This window comes from Dermacentor albipictus, chromosome 7 (assembly GCF_038994185.2).
Source record: "Dermacentor albipictus isolate Rhodes 1998 colony chromosome 7, USDA_Dalb.pri_finalv2, whole genome shotgun sequence".
Classification (NCBI taxonomy): domain Eukaryota; kingdom Metazoa; phylum Arthropoda; class Arachnida; order Ixodida; family Ixodidae; genus Dermacentor; species Dermacentor albipictus.
In genome coordinates, this window is record NC_091827.1 from 113,513,529 (window position 1) to 113,531,782 (window position 18,254).

The 18,254-nt window shown below is 50.2% G+C and overlaps 1 protein-coding gene and 1 long non-coding RNA gene across 2 annotated transcripts in view; one reads left to right on the forward strand and one right to left on the reverse strand.

The window, feature by feature from the left end:
- Nucleotides 1-3,289, reverse strand: part of LOC135907290 (uncharacterized) — a 125,961-nt gene extending 122,672 nt beyond the window's left edge. The window contains exon 1 of the long non-coding RNA XR_010565958.1: nt 3,194-3,289. This is a non-coding gene — a long non-coding RNA (uncharacterized lncRNA). The remainder of the gene's footprint in view (nt 1-3,193) is intronic.
- The window catches only part of LOC135907288 (uncharacterized), a 36,263-nt gene that overhangs the window by 3,563 nt on the left and 14,446 nt on the right, over nt 1-18,254 (forward strand). The window lies entirely within an intron of this gene.

Consider the following 18,254-nt stretch of genomic DNA (forward strand, 5'->3'; position numbering starts at 1 on the left):
GATTCGAAGAAGGATGTACAGTCTGTTTCACATTTAGGGGAAAACTCGGAGCGCATTGCATCGCGGTGCGGCGAGCGCTTGAGTCGGGCGGCGGCGGCAGCTCGCGCAGGTGCTCGAGGGGCGGTATCTTGAACGGCGTCGTCTACTACTGCGGCGCGCGCTGGCCGCATTGTCGGGAAACGTTTTACTGTCAGTTGCAGGGCACCGATCTCATCGTTACTGCGTGAAATGAGCCGGTATTCTTTACTAAGCGTTGTGCGACGCCCACTGATACGCCTCGAAGGTAAGTTCATCGCTGCAGGGCAGTCATAGACGATGTACTGATTCCATACATTCTTGATGGCCCGTTTCTGGAGGGCGACTATATATTATAACGTGATAGGTCGCCAATCCACACTGCTCGTGTTGTGCAAGAACTGCTGGAAGAGCGCGCAGCCACTCTCTTGCAGTGGCCGCCTCAATCCTCGGGCGCCAACATCATTTAAAATGTCTAGGGCTCGTTGAAAGTATCGCTGCCACACCATCCCCTCTATCAGTCGCCTGAGGATAGGCTTCGATCCACCATCGTCAGCCACTGAGACGTGCTGCGAATGAACACATCCCAGATCAATTCATTCTACGCTTCACTGCCTTGCAGGATGAGCGCTGTGATCGCTGCCGCTGGGGACATGACGAGATACTAACTGAACTACCGAGCATGACGTGTCCAATTCCCCGCCGGCGGGCAAGGTCTGTCGGGCGTAGTGAATGATTGTCGAGAAAAATCACTTCCAGCTTATTGGCTTAACCTAAAACATTCCTTTAATCGTATCCGTTAGTTTCATCGTGTTCGACCCCCATAGTTATCATTGTTGAGTGTTTTGTTTACCTTTCGAGTCAAATAAAGACTGAGCACGTTGCACGCACATCTTGGTGCGTCTTGTCGCTGCTTATTACGGTAGCACACACAGTGAATGAATATACGTGCACGCGCTCAGTACTCCAGCCTTTCGAAAGAACAAACGAAGCATGCTGTCAAAAGAAGTTTGTGGAACTCCATTATCGCCAATGAAGGCTCAGAGTTTGGCGACGCACAACGTTTAGTAAAGAATATCAGCTCAGTTCCCGCAGTACCGATGAAATCGGTGCACTGCCCCTGACAGTAGCACGCTTCCCGACAATGCGGCCAGCGCGCACCGCCGTAGCAGACGACGCAGATCACGACTCCGCCCCTCGAGCGTCTACGCCTGCTCCAGCTGCTGCCGCCGCACGACTCCATTGCTTGCCGCATCGCGATGCAATACGTTCCGAGTTTTCCCCTAAGTGTGAAACAGACTTTACATGCTTCTATTTGCCTTTAAGAAGATCGTCACGCTTGACGATTATTTTTATGGCTGCAATGCGGCCAAAGGGCAGCGTCTGCTTAACCATGTAAGTGACGCTGAGCAGGTAATTGGAAACGACATCGTATGTGCCGCCGGAAAAATCGTCAGCACATACGATGCGGCACATACATACGGCACATATGAGCTAAAGTCATTTTTGCAGTTTCTCACAATATGTTTGCTACAAATCTGTGTTGTCTCTGATGTCCGGGACAACGAACTTCCATCGACACTGTGCGGAAATAAACAAAATATATCGCTGCATAGCACAAATACGACACAACTTTAACTAGTACGTCCTCTAAAATATGGAATAGAGGCAGCAATGTAGATAGCTTGGCCATTTTTTAACAGTGCTTAAGTGACGGAAGTTGAAAGTATTAGTCATGACTCCTGCTTCAGCAATGTCGGCACGACCAATTGGACGCGGGCCTGTATCATCCAGTAACTCGATAGATCGGTGAAGTGGTGAAGCGGGAATAACTCCAATCATGTTCAATGCATCGTGCACATATTCAATTTGTCGGCACGCGTGAACTTCGGCCACTGCTAGCACATACAACAGACGTGGCTTCCATTCTTGGGCAGCGCAAACACAAACGAAACACGAGAAAGAAGGCAGGACAAGCGCTCGTCGAACAACCTTAAGTTTTTATATGAATACAAGGATTATGTACCGAGTAATTATTAAATTCATGTGGGTTACATATAATAATCGTCATACACCCAGGAGTGATGAATGAACGAGCTCACTTGTTTGCCAGTTGTTTACTTCGCTCGGCACACCGCAGTAATCCATGCCTGTCTGCTTTTTTGTACCATTTTCTTGTGAACCAGCAGAATTTCCCTGGTTGCATGACCCCTTTCGTGTTTACACTGCTGTCGTGACAGTTAACAACACAATAATAATTTCCGGTCATCCGAAGAGGCGCCGTCGCAAACAAGGGACATTTGGCGCGCAACGGGAACTGAACGCGGGCGCGACAGGGAAGGGAAGCCTACACCCGTTGGAGATGAAATCGTTCCGCCAGGGGAGAAACGAGCGCTGGCGTCTAGGATGAAACTTGGCGTGCGGTCGTCCATGCGCAGCGTTTGCTTTGTGTACGACAGGGCTTGAGTGCGTGCTCGTGCTTAAATGCTACAGTCTGACCGCGCTACGTGTTGTGGACCGGCTTTGTTCTTTACCAGCTTGACTGACGGACAGTAACAACATCCAACTTGCACATTTCTCAAGCGCTATCCATTTGTCTGCCAAGTCTACCCAGGAGTGCCCAGCAGCATAAAGTTTCATGTCACTATAACTAGAGGGAAATCTGGCGCTGCGATCGTTCGATCATCGTGGAAATGATGGGAAGTACTAGCCTACGGATTGGTATTTTCTTGACTGGTGAGCTAGTCTACAGGTATTTTTGGCAGTGTTGGTTTCGCTCCAAGCCCAATTGCTATAACCCGCAGTGGGACGGTGCTATGCCAAGGTTTGCTCTGTTGCTCGAAGTGCCGATAGCGCGCTGGGCCAACGGCTAGGCCGATGTTTGTGTCGCAGTGGGGTGTCGAAGCCCTGACGAGAAATCGACGGCGTGGTTAACGTTGAAATAACGCGTTTAGACCGTTTTGACCTTGGTTTGTTAAGTGTGTTAGGTTGGCGCTGTAGCGTTACGTTTTCTATGAAACTTCAGAAGAGCAAATTAGGAAGGCATTACTGATACAAGACATAGACAGTTGTACTTCCAGTGGCGTGACAATCAAATTTTATTGAGGATTTCATTACGCATTGATCGTTTATGTGCTCACTGAAATGGTTGTTTCAGGACTTTGAAACACAAACTTACTTGTGGTAGGAAAGGTTGCTGTTTCCTGGCTGTAGTCTGCTGTCGCAAAATGGGTATGTGCAAAGCCACGCCATACCAGCTCCTGGCGGCCGCTTCTGAAGCGATACGCAATATAAAATATAATTAAGCATACTCGTAGGAGGCCACAAGTGTTCTAGCTAGCACTGCAGCACATGTGCTTAAAGGTACTTGAAGGCGTTCAGCAATTGTGACAGCCAACGCAGCCTTTACAAAGAGCGAGAGAGTTCGCAAGTGCCTACATGATGTGTGCGAGAAAAGTATCGCGTTCGCAGCGAGCAGGCATCGTAGCAGACGACACTTGTAGCATTCCTCTCAAAGGCTCAACACTTTCTCACAATAAAAAAAATTAATTTACATGAATACTTGGACGACTATTTTTATATAAGTAGGAAGAAGATGAAGTGCTTCTCTTGCGGAACACATCTGGCCCGTCTCTGTGCTTTTCTAGACTTCTCACTGCACCTGTGGGGTCTACCGCCCCCTCCATCGCGGTGATGGATGTACAACACCCTGAGGATCCTCCCGGTTCCCGTTCACCCGCGGACGTCGGTTGGATGAAGCGAGGAAATACGTCGAGTGGTAGTGAGGACACAGAGCTGTACTCCGCATCAGGTGACGAGTCCTCGGAAGACAGCTTTCGACTTGTCCAGTACCGCAAGGCCAAACGAACAATTATCAACTCATCTTCGGTGTCCAGCTCGAACACTGTGAAAACAGTGCCTCAACCATGGCCTCACTCCATCCTGTTTGTGCTACAGAACGCTACCGCCAACCTGCGCGCCCTCAACAGGCAAGCACTCTCCGAGTATTCAGAAAACACCGTGCCAAACGAGATAAAGTATGTTAGGATAAACACTAGGTGAAACATCCTGGCAACCGATGTGTTGAACCCGAGCGCACTGACCATATTGAAACATGTAACGCAGCTGGGAAACATCAAGGTCCGATCCATCGTGCCATCGAAAGGTGCCACAATTACAGGAGTCATCTATGACATTGACAATGAAATACCTAATGCAGACCTCCCAGTTCTCATAAAAGCAGCAAGTGAACACAACGTCATTGTGTATGTTTCTCGCCTCGGCAACACACGTTGTGTAAAGATAACCTTCAAAGGCGACTGCCTTCCACCCTACGTGAAGGTCGGCCACTTTCGCCACCAGGTTCGACCATTTATCCCAAGACCAATGCAATGCTACAATTGTCAGAAGATTGGCCATGTGAAGGGTGTCTGCAGAAATTCGGCCGTGTGCCCTCGATGTGCCGAACCCCACTCAGAAGACAACTGCAGCGCAACCACATTGAAGTGTCCTAACTGTCAGGGTGATCACTGCGCCTCTTCCAAAGACTGTCCCCAGATCAAGAAAGAGATCACCATTCCTAAACAAATGGTGAGAGACAATTCTACCCACAAAGAGGCCGCTGTGAAAGTACGGCGAAGACGACGTCACCGTCGAAGGTCTTCACGACGGAAAACGTCAAGCTTCCAGGAAAAGTCAATGCGTCAAGCATCATCACCAGCGGAAGTTTCCAGCACCCCGAACACCGATGTTGGAAGGGAGAATACTGCCAGATCTCTCTCCACAAAGGAATGGCCGCCACTTCCGCGTACACGACCGCCAGAAGAGCCGCCGAAGAAGCCGCCCCCAGTACAGCAAGGTGCTGTATCCGATGAGTCGCAGAAAACAGATGAGCAAGTGATAGCTCTTATTAGGCATTTATTGAATGCCATTCGCGTGTTGCTAAGCAACATGCACACGCCGTCTGCCAGAAGTGCGCTTCAAGTACTGGACGCTCTGAGTCCGGTGCTTGCAACCCTTGAATAGATCATGGCTTCACAGCCACGGTCTTTTAGGGAAGAGGTCCGACAAGCAGCTATTTTTCAGTGGAATGCGCGCGGACTCAGAGCGTGCCTTTCGGATTTCCGTCGCTTCGTGTACGCCGATATGTTTCCCATTATCGTCATTTGCCAGCCGAATTTATCGAACACAATCAGGCTTTCTGGATATGAATCATTTATCTCGTCAATTGTTTATGAAAACGGTACGGTCTTCGTGTTTATTCGCCTTGACCTCACCTACATTCAGCAGCCTGTACCACCTAATGACAATAATCAATATATATGCCTAAATGTAAGGAAAAAGAATTTGGCCTTTACTTTTGTGGGTGGCTACCTATCTCCGTCAAGTCGATTTGATTACAAAAGACTTCAAGACATCCTTTCCTCAACTTCCAGTCCCTGGGTCATCATTGGAGATTTCAACGCCCATCACACACTCTGGGGAAGTCCGATGATCAACGCAAGAGGCAGAGCTCTGGTTACTTTCGCATCCAGTAACGAACTTTGGCTGCTGAATGATGGAAGTCCTACTTTCTTACATGGCTCCACGTACATCAGCTGTCTTGACTTGGCTGTCCTCTCACGAAGCCTTGTCAGACGTGCAGGGTGGCTTGCGGACATAGAGACGCACGGAAGCGACCATATCCCCACGTACATCAAGATCAGAGGATTGTCCCCTTCCAAAATACGGGATACGATCCAAAGTGTGGACTGGTCTAAATTTCGGTGTGTGATGGAAGAACACTGCGACGCCAATCCATCTTTCGACTTGGAAGAGGCAATTAAGAGCACGGTGCAAGACACTGTGCCTACTCTCACACGCTCTTCGAAACTGAATGAATTTGATGTGGAACTAGAACGACTTCGAGCAATGCGACGACGTGCTGAACGAAGATACCAAAGTACGAAGACAATGGACGCTTTACGGACCGCCAGGCGCACGCAAAAGGAGATACAGCGCCGGTTTGACAAGCTCGAATCACAACGTTGGACTGCCTTCTGTAAGTCGCTAGATCCACGCAAGCCTTCATCGCAACTATGGAGAACGGTGCCCGGCTTCCGCATACTCCCCGTGCAGCGATTCCTATTCAAGGCGCATGCCCTGTCTCGAGAGAGATCGGAGATTGACGTGGCAGAGGATTTCTGCGCCAGATTATCCGGCCAAATCACAGCTACCAACATTCCATCGCCTTCGAGTAGCTGTCCGCCACCACGTGATCACCGGATGGATCTAACATTCTCAATCCACGAACTTAAGGCAGCATTAACTTTGTGTAGCCACACATCAGCGCCAGGACCTGACGGAATTTCCTACCCAGCTCTATGTCACCTGGGGGAGCAAGCGAGAGGAGTTCTCCTTGAGGTGTACAATGAATCTTGGAGAGATGGCACACTACTAACAACCTGGAAGACAAGTCGCCTTGTTCCACTGCTGAAGCCTGGCAAGTCAAGGCGCCGTTGGAACTGTCATATCGCCCGATGGCTTTGGCGAGCTGTGTGGGCATTGTAATGGAGAGCATGGCCCTAGGACGCCTGGAATGGTACTTGGAGTACCACAACACCTACCCAGATGCCATGGCGAGCTTCCGACGCGGTCGATCATCGATCGATAACGTCGTCGACCTGGTCACCTACATTCAACATCAGACATGCCGTAAGCGTCTCTGCGCTTCTTATTCCTCAACGTTAAAGGGGCGTATGACAACGTTACGTATTTGTGTGATGGTTCATCACATTGGTGATGAACCACCACACAAATGCGTAACGCAGAATATTGTCCATTTGTGCGGTGGTTCATCACATTGGTGATGAACCACCACACAAATGGACAATATTCTGCGATTCCAAGGCGGCACTGCAGTTTCTACTGTCACCATTACGACGCGGACCGCACGAACAACTAATATTGCATATAAGAGAGATGTTACAACATATATGGGATGCAGGTCGTGAAATAACCTTTCAGTGGCTTCCAAGTCACTGCGGAGTTATCGGCAATGCACGGGCGGATCACGCTGCCCGCTCAGCCCATACTGAGGAGCGCCACCTCCCAATTCCTCTTTCTAGAACTGACGCAGCACGGAAGCTCCGCCTACTTGCTCGGCAGCATACTGCGTCGCAATGGAATGAGCCACATTTAAGAAATACGCGACTGTACTCACTTGATCCCACACTAAGTGTTCGAGCGCCATCACAGCTTCGCCGTAGAGACGCCACGCTTTTATATCGACTTTGGTTGGGCGTTGCCTTTACCAAAGCCCGAAGCCTATGCATTCCACATAGGGATGACCGACAGCCCAACCTTTGACCACTGCGGCCATGAACAATCAATTGGCCATTTTTTGTGCGCCTGCCCGCAGTACAGTCCACAGAGGGCATGGCTTTACCACGAACTTTACCAACTGGACGACCAACCGCTATCCGAAAAAAGAATTCTGCAACATCGAAAGGACCTACCGTCACAGAAGAAGGCCGTGCGAGCGCTAATGCGCTTTTTGCGATCTACAGGCCTGTGTGAACGACTTTAACTGGAACGCCTTTTGTGTGTGTGTCTCCAAGTGTGCGTTTTTTTTTCTTTTTGTAGCGTTTTCCTGTCTGTCATCTTTCTAACCCCTATTCCCCATCCCGAGTGTAGGGTAGCAAACCGGAGACTCATATCTGGTTAACCTCGCTGCCTTTACTTTTCATTCTCTCTCTCTATTTTATATAAGTACATGCATGCTTGTTATTGCTGTTGTAAAAATAAATAAATAATTATTCTCTCACGCTAAATCGGGAGCAGAATTGCAGAAGAATGCATACCCTCATGTGCTCTGGTGGCAAACCTTGCTTCAATTTCAGTAATACAAAGCTTATGCAATGTGTTGTGCATTATATAAGATACTGCAGAAATAAAATTAGATTTTATGCGAAAATATTTGAGTACAGCTTATTTGAGTGTTAGCGAGACCTGCCGGCTACGAGACCGATAAGTAGGGTGGCCAAAATTTGACTTTTGCGTGGGTGGCTGTGGCCGACCGTACGTGAGCAGACGATTGTTGGCTTTTTCCTGAATTACGTAATTATGACGGAAATTCGAAAACAGATTTTCTCTTACTTTAGCCTGTTTATTAAACCTCGTCAATAAATGTACTCTGTAACAATAGCAAGAAGTGCACTGATTCAAACACTTTTCTTAAGAAAGATTGGCGTCAGCTATTGGTCTATAACAGCCCTTCATGGGAGTCCGCTTTATCGCCAAACACCGTTTCCAGAAAAGAATGAGGAGTAAGCTTCTCCTGAAAAGAGAGCCTTTGAGAGAAAGCTGACTTCGCGCTCCGCTTGCGAGTTCTACGCGCCGCGCACGACAGCAAAACTTGGCTGAGATGTTCGCGATAGCGCATGCTATCTGCGAATTGTGTCTTTTCATCAATCCAGAGATGTGGCGCTGGACCCCTTTAAGAAAGCTATGAGCACTAAAGAGGTGTCGTTCTTTTAATTGGCCAGATTTGAAGACAGTCAAAACATTAAAGAAACAAATGTTGCTCCGAAAAGCAAAACTCCCTACGAACCCCTCTTTGTCGTTGAGGTGCAAATTAAGTCGTCAAAAGGTTGCGTGAGAAACGAAAAATCGCAGATTACTCGCTAATCAAAACTGCGCAACGAAGTTATCTATTCGAGTGAAGCATAAGCAAGGTCACTTTGATTTTGCAATCATTGATAATAACGCTTAAAAAAAGTCGCAAATCCTATGCAGGAATCATTGCTGGCTGTTTGAAGTCGGGCACGCCACCACACGCCGGGCATTATCGCACAAAAGCGCCATAACGAATGCGAAAAGATCTGCATCATTCTCGTATTTCGGCTTTCAGCTGTATAAGCATGAAAAAAGAATGTCAATGAAAGAATTCGTTGCCGTTGTCAATAATGCTACTCAGCCACACACTTAGTGAATTGAACATGTTCACTGAATAGCGTAGAAGAAAGCAAAGCGAGAGAAGATCTGTGCACTACCAACGCTTACATGAGTACTTCTAACGTGTTTCCGTACTTTTTCTGTGTACAGTGAACATCGCAAAATACTCAAACGTGCGATATTTCTCATTTTTCAGAACATTTAAATAATGTAATAATATGGACAAGGAGCCTTGCAGAAAAATGAACGTTTTATCACGGCATCCTTCATGAAAGAAATACCTACTGTGATATTATTGGGGCCGGATCACTCCAGAAAAAGGGAGAAGCAGCACGCGGAAGCACAAACACACATCAGACTTGTATTGACGCTGTTCTGATTCCGTGGCACGCGTTGGGGCTGCGGCCACTCCTCAGATAGTTAACGAGTCGCAAACACCAGGAAAATTAAAACTTTATCCTGTGCATTTACAAACTCGTAAAAACGCGGTGCTGCCACAGTCGTGCAGCGCGAAAGAACAAAAGAGGCGAAGGTTCCGTAAACAAGGCACTCCGAGAGGGAGAAAACGAGAGTGAGGGTGCACGGGGAGAAGGAAGAACAAGGGACGGGAGAGGAGTCCAATGTTCGCAGACGAGGGCGGCGCCCGGGCGGGAAACTTGAAATGGACGCGAGTCAGCACACTCCCCGTCTGGTTATACATATAACCACTATATGATGTTTTCAGTCCTCACAAGGAATAAGCAGGACTGTCTCAGTCACAGGACGGAGAAACGTCTTAATCACTCCCCGTGTTGCCGTGTTGATTTCCACCTTTCGCACCTTGCCATCCTCACTCGCAATAGCGTTCACAATGAGTCCCATGGGCCACTCGTTGCGGTGAACCTGGCTGTCTCTCAGGAGGACGAGGTCACCTGCCTTGAGACTCCGCGTTGGGCCCTGCCACTTGCGACGACTCTGCAGGGTGGTAAGGAACTCGCGTCGCCAGCGGCACCAAAAGGCGTCGGCCAGCCACTGAACCTGCCGCCACTGTCGCCGATATATATCTTTGTCGTTAAAGACTGGTGGCACTGTGTTGCCGCCGACCTTCTGGGTCAGAAGCGTTGCCGGAGTCAGCACTTCCCAGCACTCGGGGTCCGTTGAAACAGGAACGAGGGGTCGCGAATTTATAATCCCTGAGACTTCTGCCAAGAGGGTTACCAAGACTTCGTGAGTAAGGCGACGAGAGGTATTCTCAAGAAGCATGGAGTCCAAAATTCGCCGTGTGACTCCTATCATCCTTTCCCACACTCCTCCCATGTGAGAAGCATGAGGGGGATTGAACACCCAAGTGCATCCATGGTCTGACAGGAAAGTTCCTAGCTTCTCGTGGTCTGGGCCACTTGTGCTCACCTTTAGTTCGGTGCATGCTCCAACAAAATTTGTCCCGCAATCAGACCTCAGTTGCTTTGCCGGGCCTCTTATGGCAAAGAATCTGCGGAGCGCATTAATAAAACTTGAGGTATCCATGCTCTCGATTACTTCGATATGAACAGCACGGATACTCATGCAAGTGAAGAGCACGGCCCACCGTTTACTGTTGGCCTCACCACCTCTGGTGCGACGAGACGTGACTTGCCACGGGCCGAATACATCTAGTCCGACATAAGTGAAAGGTGGCTCGGTGCTTAGTCTTTCTGCGGGCAGGTCTGCCATCATCTGCTGTAGCTGCCTTCCTCTGAGCTTGCGACATGTAACACAACTGTGTATATATGAGGCGATGCTACGCTTAGCTCCGACGATCCAGAACCCAGCTGCCCTGACTGCTCCCTCAGTGAAGTGGCGTCCTTGATGTTTGACCTCTTCGTGATAGTGCCGCACAACCAGGGTGGTGACGTGGTGTCGCCCTGGCATGATGATGGGCTTCTGCTCTTGCTGGTCGAAGTGGTTGGCCCTGCCTAGTCGGCCACCGATTCTCAAAAGACCGTCGGAATCAACCCATGGATCCAGTCTCCACAGAGGGCTTGACTTCGGTAGTCGCTTTCCTCGTTGCAAGCTTTTCAACTCCTCTGAAAAGGCTCCCTTCTGGACAGATAGAATGACGACTGCTTTTGCTTGGGCTAGGTGTTCTGCAGAAGGTCGGAGTTGGTGAGATGAGCTGTTATGCGGGCAGTCTGACACGTTTTCAGAAGTGCCCCGAATTTCGTCCACTAGCCGTACAAGCGTTGCAACTGCGCGAGTCAGCGTAATCCAACTTGAGAAGCGCTCGAACCGCTTGCTGCCGAGTTGTTTCACGCCCACACTGGTTGCGAGAACATTTGCCTGGGGCCTCACCTCCGTGTCGGAATCCGCACCGACCAAGTCGAACTTGCCCTTCAATACCTGCGAGCAGCGTTCTTGACGATGCAAAAAGTCCGGGCCTGTCAGCCAGGTCGATCCTGCCATTTGGGCTGCTGGCACAAACCTGGTTCCGAGATCCGCAGGGTTGATGTCAGAAGGAATATAGTGCCATTGGTCTGGCCGTGTAGAGCTCCTTATGCGTTCCACCCTGTTACTGACATACACAAAAAACCTTCGCGTCTCATTATGTATGTAGCCTAGGACGACCTTGCTGTCAGTATAGAAGTTTACAGCGTCAAGTTCCATATCTATATCACGACTGATAAGCTCTGCTAGCTCCACTGCCAACACCGCGCCGCACAGTTCAAGCCTTGGGTTGGTGTGTTCCGGATGCGGTGCTAGCTTAGCCTTTCCTATGACGAACCCGACATGACACGCGCCATCTGGATATGTCACTCTGAGGTACGCCACTGCAGCCACAGCTTTGGTTGATGCGTCGGAGAATATGTGCAGTTCCTTCCTCTCTGCGCTGGTAAGTGAGGTAGGGGCATAGGTGCGAGGTATGTCCAGCTGCTCGAGTACTTGCAAGGAGTCCTTCCACGCCTCCCAGGCGGCTCTCTTTTCGTCAGGAAGTGGGCAGTCCCAGTCGCATGTCTCAGCGACTAGCTCTCGGAGGAGGGACTTTCCTTGAACGATGACTGGAGCAACAAACCCAAGTGGGTCATACAGGCTATTCACCACTGACAAGACACCGCGCCGAGTGAATGGCTTTTCTTGGTCTGGACTCGTAAATGTGAACACATCCTTCTTCAGATTCCAAGAAACTCCCAGACTGCGTTGGATCGGCTGTGAGCCATTGCTCAAGTCAAGATCCTTCAAACCCTTGGCACGGTCTTCTTCTGGAAAGGCTTCCAACACTGTAGGGCAGTTAGAGGCTATCTTGTGGAGCTTGAGGTTTGATGCGGCCAACATCTGTTGCGTGCGACGTATTAGGCTGATGGCGTCCTTGACGTTGCGGAGAGACTTCAACCCATCGTCGACATAGAAATCCCTCTCGATGAACTGCCTGACGTCGCTGCCAAATTCTTCCTCTCCTGCTCGTGCTGTTCTCCGCAGCCCGTACGTTGCAACTGCTGGTGAAGGGCTGTTTCCAAATACGTGTACCTTCATTCGGTACTCCACCACGTCACTATAGATGTTGTTGTTGCGGAACCACAGACATCTCAGATAATTTCGGTGGTCGTCTCGTACCAAGAAGCAGTAGAACATGTGCTTAATGTCCACAGTAATGGCTACGGGCTCTTTCCGGAATCGGATGAGCACTCCAAGCAGGCCGTTGATCATGTCTGGACCGGTAAGCAGCACACTGTTTAGAGACACGCCCTTAAACTGTGCACTGGAGTCGAACACGACTCGCGTTTCCCCGGGCTTTCGTGGATGGCAAACACCAAAGATGGGGAGGTACCAACATTCTTCTCCTTCTCGAACCGGTGGAGCTTCCTCGGCATGGCCGTTCTTGAACACCTTGTCCATGAAGCTCGCGAACTGTTCCCTCAGTTCTGGCTTTCTCTTCAAGGTCCGTTGGACAGCAGTGAGGCGTGACTCAGCCAAGCACTTGTTATTCGGAAGCCAAGGTCTTGGAGAACGAAAGGGAAGAGGCGCTACCCAACTGTTGGATTCGTCCCTTGAGAACTCCTCGTCCATCAGCTTCAAGAACTTCCTGTGCTCGACGGAAAGGGAAGGTCTGTTGTCATCCTTCGTTGTGTGGAACAGCGTTTCAGCGACCCCATCGTCACAGTGGTCATTCCTAGCAGCGTTCTGAGCTGGTTGGAAGCATTGTGTCGACCCTTGCGTGTCAGCGAGCTTCTCCTTGACCAGAAAATGATTCTGGCATGGCTCGAAAAGGGAAGGACGTCCATTTTCAAGGACGTTTGTTTTGAGGTTGCTCACAGGGTCCGGTGTGCGACTTCGACTTATGCAGACATTCCCCACGATGACCCATCCCAGATCCAGTCTCTGAGCAAATGGAGCATCAGCCGGTCCGTTGCGCTGTTGTCGAACCTTGTGTACTCTGAGGATGTCTCTCCCAAGGAGAAGTAGAATCTTGGCCTCTGGGTCCAAACGAGGAATGAATTTAGCTACAGCTCTGAGATGAGGGTGATGCGATGCCACTTCCGGTGTTGGAATCTCGTTCCTGTTGTTAGGCATCTCGTTGCACTCGATGAGTGTTGGCAAGGGTAGCTTCACGGAGCCATGAATGTCCTCAATGAGAAAGCCGGATGCTCTTCTTCCTATCGCCTCTGTAGTCCCAGCACATGTCCTTAGTGTGTAGGGGGAACTGTCACCATTGAGCCCGAAAATGTCGAAGAACTCTGTTCTTGCAAGGGACCTGTTGCTCTGGTCGTCTAAGATGGCATACATTTTTTCAGTGTTGTGGGGCTGAGTCGGGTGACTGACTTTCACCAAGCAGATCTTAGAGCAGGATTTGCCACCGCCACTTTGACCGCAGACCGCTGTACACTTAGATGACACCTCAAGTGCGGAATCTTGTTCTAGACTTACATCTTCAGAGTCGTGATGAGCCACAGTAGACCTATGGTTGACATTGCCAGCATGAAGTGCTGTGGGATGCCTCTCGCTACCACAATCGTCGCATTTGAGAACTGTTTTGCAGTCTCTTGCAAAGTGGTCTGTTGAAGCGCAGCACCTGAAGCATATCCCATAATTTTTCAGCAGAGATTTTCGTTCATCCAGCGGTTTTTCTCTGAAAGCACGACACTTCTGGAGGGGGTGAGGCTTCCTGTGCAGAGGACAATACTTCAGTTTCAGTTTCAGTTTGTTGAGCATTTGGTGCGTTTGAGGGCGGATGGTCGGTGCTTGCCTCCACGTCCGTCAGTTGCACTGAGATAGGCGTTCTTCTCGTGCCATCATTCGCTGCCCATCTGTCTGCTCTTGGGAGCCTTGAAGGGGTACCACTTGCGGTGCTGAGTTTGAAGCTAGGATCGTTTCTCGTTTTCGCTTGGTCCCTAATAAAGCTGGCAAAGAACGAAAAAGGGGGAAAGGCGACCCGATGATCTTGTTTGTACTTCGAGCCTTTCGCTATCCACGTGTCTTGCAAGCGCTGCGGCAGTTTTTCTACAATGGGGTTTACTCCTCTTGCCGTGTCCAGATAGGAAAGCCCAGTCAGGTGAGGGTCACATTTTGCAGCCTCAACCTCAAGAAGCAGGTCTCCCAGCTCTCTCAGTTTCTCGGTGTCCTTGTCGGACAGTCTGGGGAAACTTGCGATTCTCCTGAAGATGGCCTCTTCTATAATTTCCGGACGACCATAGCATTCCTCAAGTCTTTCCCAAACTACCTCTAACCCGGCTTCGGGGCTGTCGACGTGCACGGAACGCAGCCGCTTTGCGTAGCTCGACGACTCGGTACCAAGCCATTTCACGAGAAGATCAAGTTCTTCGCTTGCCGTGATCTCGAGAGTCCGTGTCATTCCCTTGAATGTAGATTTCCACGCCCGGTAGTTCTCAGGGCAGTCGTCAAACTTCGTAAGTGAGGTACTCACAAGGTCGCGTCGAATCAGATACTTTGCCATGGCGGTCAGTTCTGGGGCGTTAGCTTCATCTCCCTGCTGACGAGCAATGTTCTGGGCGATTCCTTGGTTGTAAGCGCTAGGAGGGCGTGGAGCGTGATCTTCAGGTGCTTCATCAACGTTCTGAAAGACGTAATGCTCTCCGCCGTCAAGCCGCTGCGATTGCTGACGCGGGCCAATGCGCACGTGAGCCTGGTCAAGCACGTAGTCAAAGGTACGTTGAGCGCGGTCTTCGGATGCCTCCTCGACAGTCCGACAGATGTGATGCTCCCCGCCGTGCTGATCTACGGCAGCCTCCAGGATCTCTGCTTGCGCTTCCGCGGCGGCCGCTTCTCTATCCAACTGCAACACATGTAACTCGGTGTCTAGCTCGACTTTCTTGCGTTCGATCTCCGCGGCCGCATTTTTCTCTTGTTCTTCGAGTTTGGCCTTTTCCAATTTCACCGCGGCTTCTTTCTTCACAAGAGAAGCCTGCACTCGCGCCGCGACGGCCTCCGCTCTTGCTCTGGCGGCGAGCATGCTTGGCGTTGTCGAGGCGGTCGAACGCTCCGAACGGGCTGAGCGCGACGAATGCCGTGACTGCACAGAGCTTGCCATTTTCTCAGAGCATGCGAGACGAGATTGGTCCGGACTCACTTGAGCAGCGGGCGACTTGCGGTCTTGCGACGCCATGCCGTGTGTGGCTACGAGGCGAAAACGGAGCTTCGAAGCGCGGAGCCAGCGAGTCGAGCCGCCTAGGCCTAGGCGCTTTGGAGACGCGCGTGAGACGCCGACTCGGCGTTCATCGCGTTTTTACTGTTCTGATTCCGTGGCACGCGTTGGGGCTGCGGCCACTCCTCAGATAGTTAACGAGTCACAAACACCAGGAAAATTAAAACTTTATCCTGTGCATTTACAAACTCGTAAAAACGCGGTGCTGCCACAGTCGTGCAGCGCGAAAGAACAAAAGAGGCGAAGGTTCCGTAAACAAGGCACTCCGAGAGGGAGAAAACGAGAGTGAGGGCGCACGGGGAGAAGGAAGAACAAGGGACGGGAGAGGAGTCCAATGTTCGCAGACGAGGGCGGCGCCCGGGCGGGAAACTTGAAATGGACGCGAGTCAGCACAGACGCACACAACACAGATAACGGCACACACACGTGACAGTTCCCCAAAATGCCCCATAGATTACATGCACTATATCTATGGATCGGGGAATTATAATTGGTCTACAGTTCCGGCGGAAGCGTGTGTCGCCGTGTCAGAGACCTCGAGGAACCGATGTCGGCCAGCGGGGTCGGACAGCAGTGTCGGCCGGCCGGGTCGGACGCTTCGCGGGGCTCAGGTGGCCCTGCGCAACAGTCGATAGACGGGAGCCTCCGCCTGCCCGGTTTCCCTCCGGCGGGGTATGCGCTCGGGAGCCCACGGCCGCAGTCACCGGGTCGCATTCACAGCTGGCGGGGTAGCCCTGTGGCCGGTCACCCGATCGCTCGATGGCCCCGGTTCAGGACCGCTAGCCCTCCTGGACCAGTCGCTCAGCGGAAGAGCGGGGCGAGGTAACCTCCCAGCGGGCGACATCGTTGACTCGGGTGTGGCGTTTGGCGCGGGCGGCGATAGCTCCTATGGGCCAGACGTCCAGCGAAGAAGCTGTTTTCCGTCGAACGCCGAACCTCGCACACTGCTCACGCCACGGGGCCACGGGCCACACTCTCTTCCGCCATGCTTTTTGAGGTGCCACTGCCGACGCTACCAAATTGGTGTCGAAGATGATGATGGCGCTCTTGAGGGTATTTGCAGAGTCGCTGTCCTCTTCGCCGCCGCACGGCTCACTGTCTTCATATGTTTATACTTTCCACTCCCGCGTACCATATGTTATCACACCTACATGGTATTACATACCTTGTCACGCACATATATAGCCACACATGCAGTGCGGTGCACATTGCTCCGTCTATTCTTAGATATGGCTGCTCAAGAACGGAAAGTAAAAAAAAACTTATAGAGTGTTCCCACATTTTTCAAACAATATTGTCAGAACTGGGCTGAGGCAATCTGCCTTTTTCATGCCAACAGCTCTAGGAGCTATTGTTTTCTCTCTATCATTTCTCTATTACTATTGTTTTCTCTAAACCCTAGGGACTCAGGAAGTGTGATTGTGCCTTCATCGACATCGGGATTGATACCATCACAGTTTAGTATGAGGTGTTCTGTTGTTTCTGTAGATTTACCACACCCAGTACATGGGCCTCCTTCGTTAATTTTCTTTTCATAGCTCCGCGTTCTAAGACATCCTGACCCAGCTTCAAAGAGTAGGGCACTGCCTCTTGAGTTATCACAAAACGCTTCCTTCCTGATCTGCTGTTTCCAGTATCGATATAGTTCAACACTATGCTTCTTTTCCATTGAATTCACCCAATTTTTACCTTCCGCGTTTTTAACCTGTTGTTTATTGCTCTGTTATTATCCGTCCTCATGTCTGGCAGACTGACTGGTTAGCTTCCTAGTTCTTTTCCGCCATTGTGAGTCAATGCACTTTCTGTATAGGCGTTTAAATACCTTAGCTGCCCACATGTTATCGTCGAACTTCCTCAGGCATTTTTCGTGTAGGATTTTACTCTGAGCTTCCCGTGCTTCGAACGATGCCCAGCCCATATCCCTCTGTACTGCCTCGTTTGTGGTTTTCCCGTGGGCACTTATCTTCCAACAGCTCTCTGATTTACTTGTCGTTTCGACGGAACTTCTACCCCTAAACATAGGACCGCATTCCCGAAAGTAAGCCCCGGAACCATTATTCCTTTCCAAATAGCTCTCAGTACTTCGTACCTGTTGTCTTCGTACCAGTAGTACTTCGTACCAGCGCCACTGTGGCAGCGTCTACATTTTAGACATTTCTTCTTTTTTTAAATTACGGGGTTTTAGTGCCAAAACCACTTTCCGATTATGAGGCACGCCGTAGTGGAGGACTCCGAAAATTTCGACCACCTGGGGTTCGTTAACGTGCACCTAAATCTAAGTACACGTGTGTTTTCGCATTTCGCCCCCATCGAAATGCGGCCGCCGTGGCCGGGTTCGATCCCGCGACCTCGTGCTCAGCAGCCCAACACTATACCCACTGAGCAACCACGGCGGCTGTTTTTAGACATTGTTGTGGAAGTTACTAGAACGAACGTCGGTGATATGATCGTGCAGCCTCAATTTGAATGGTTAATTATGAAGATGGGATTTGCTTGATATTCATTATTATGGCGATAAATGTTCTAGATGAGTTCATTACTACGCTTCATCTGCCATTATTGGGTTAAAATTTAAAGCAATCTACCTTGTGTTTACAAACTCATAAGGCAACGAAATTCCTGTCACTAGCATTTGAAAGGCCACTTTGTGCGTTTATAATAAAAATGTTAAGTGAAAATGATCTCGTTAGAA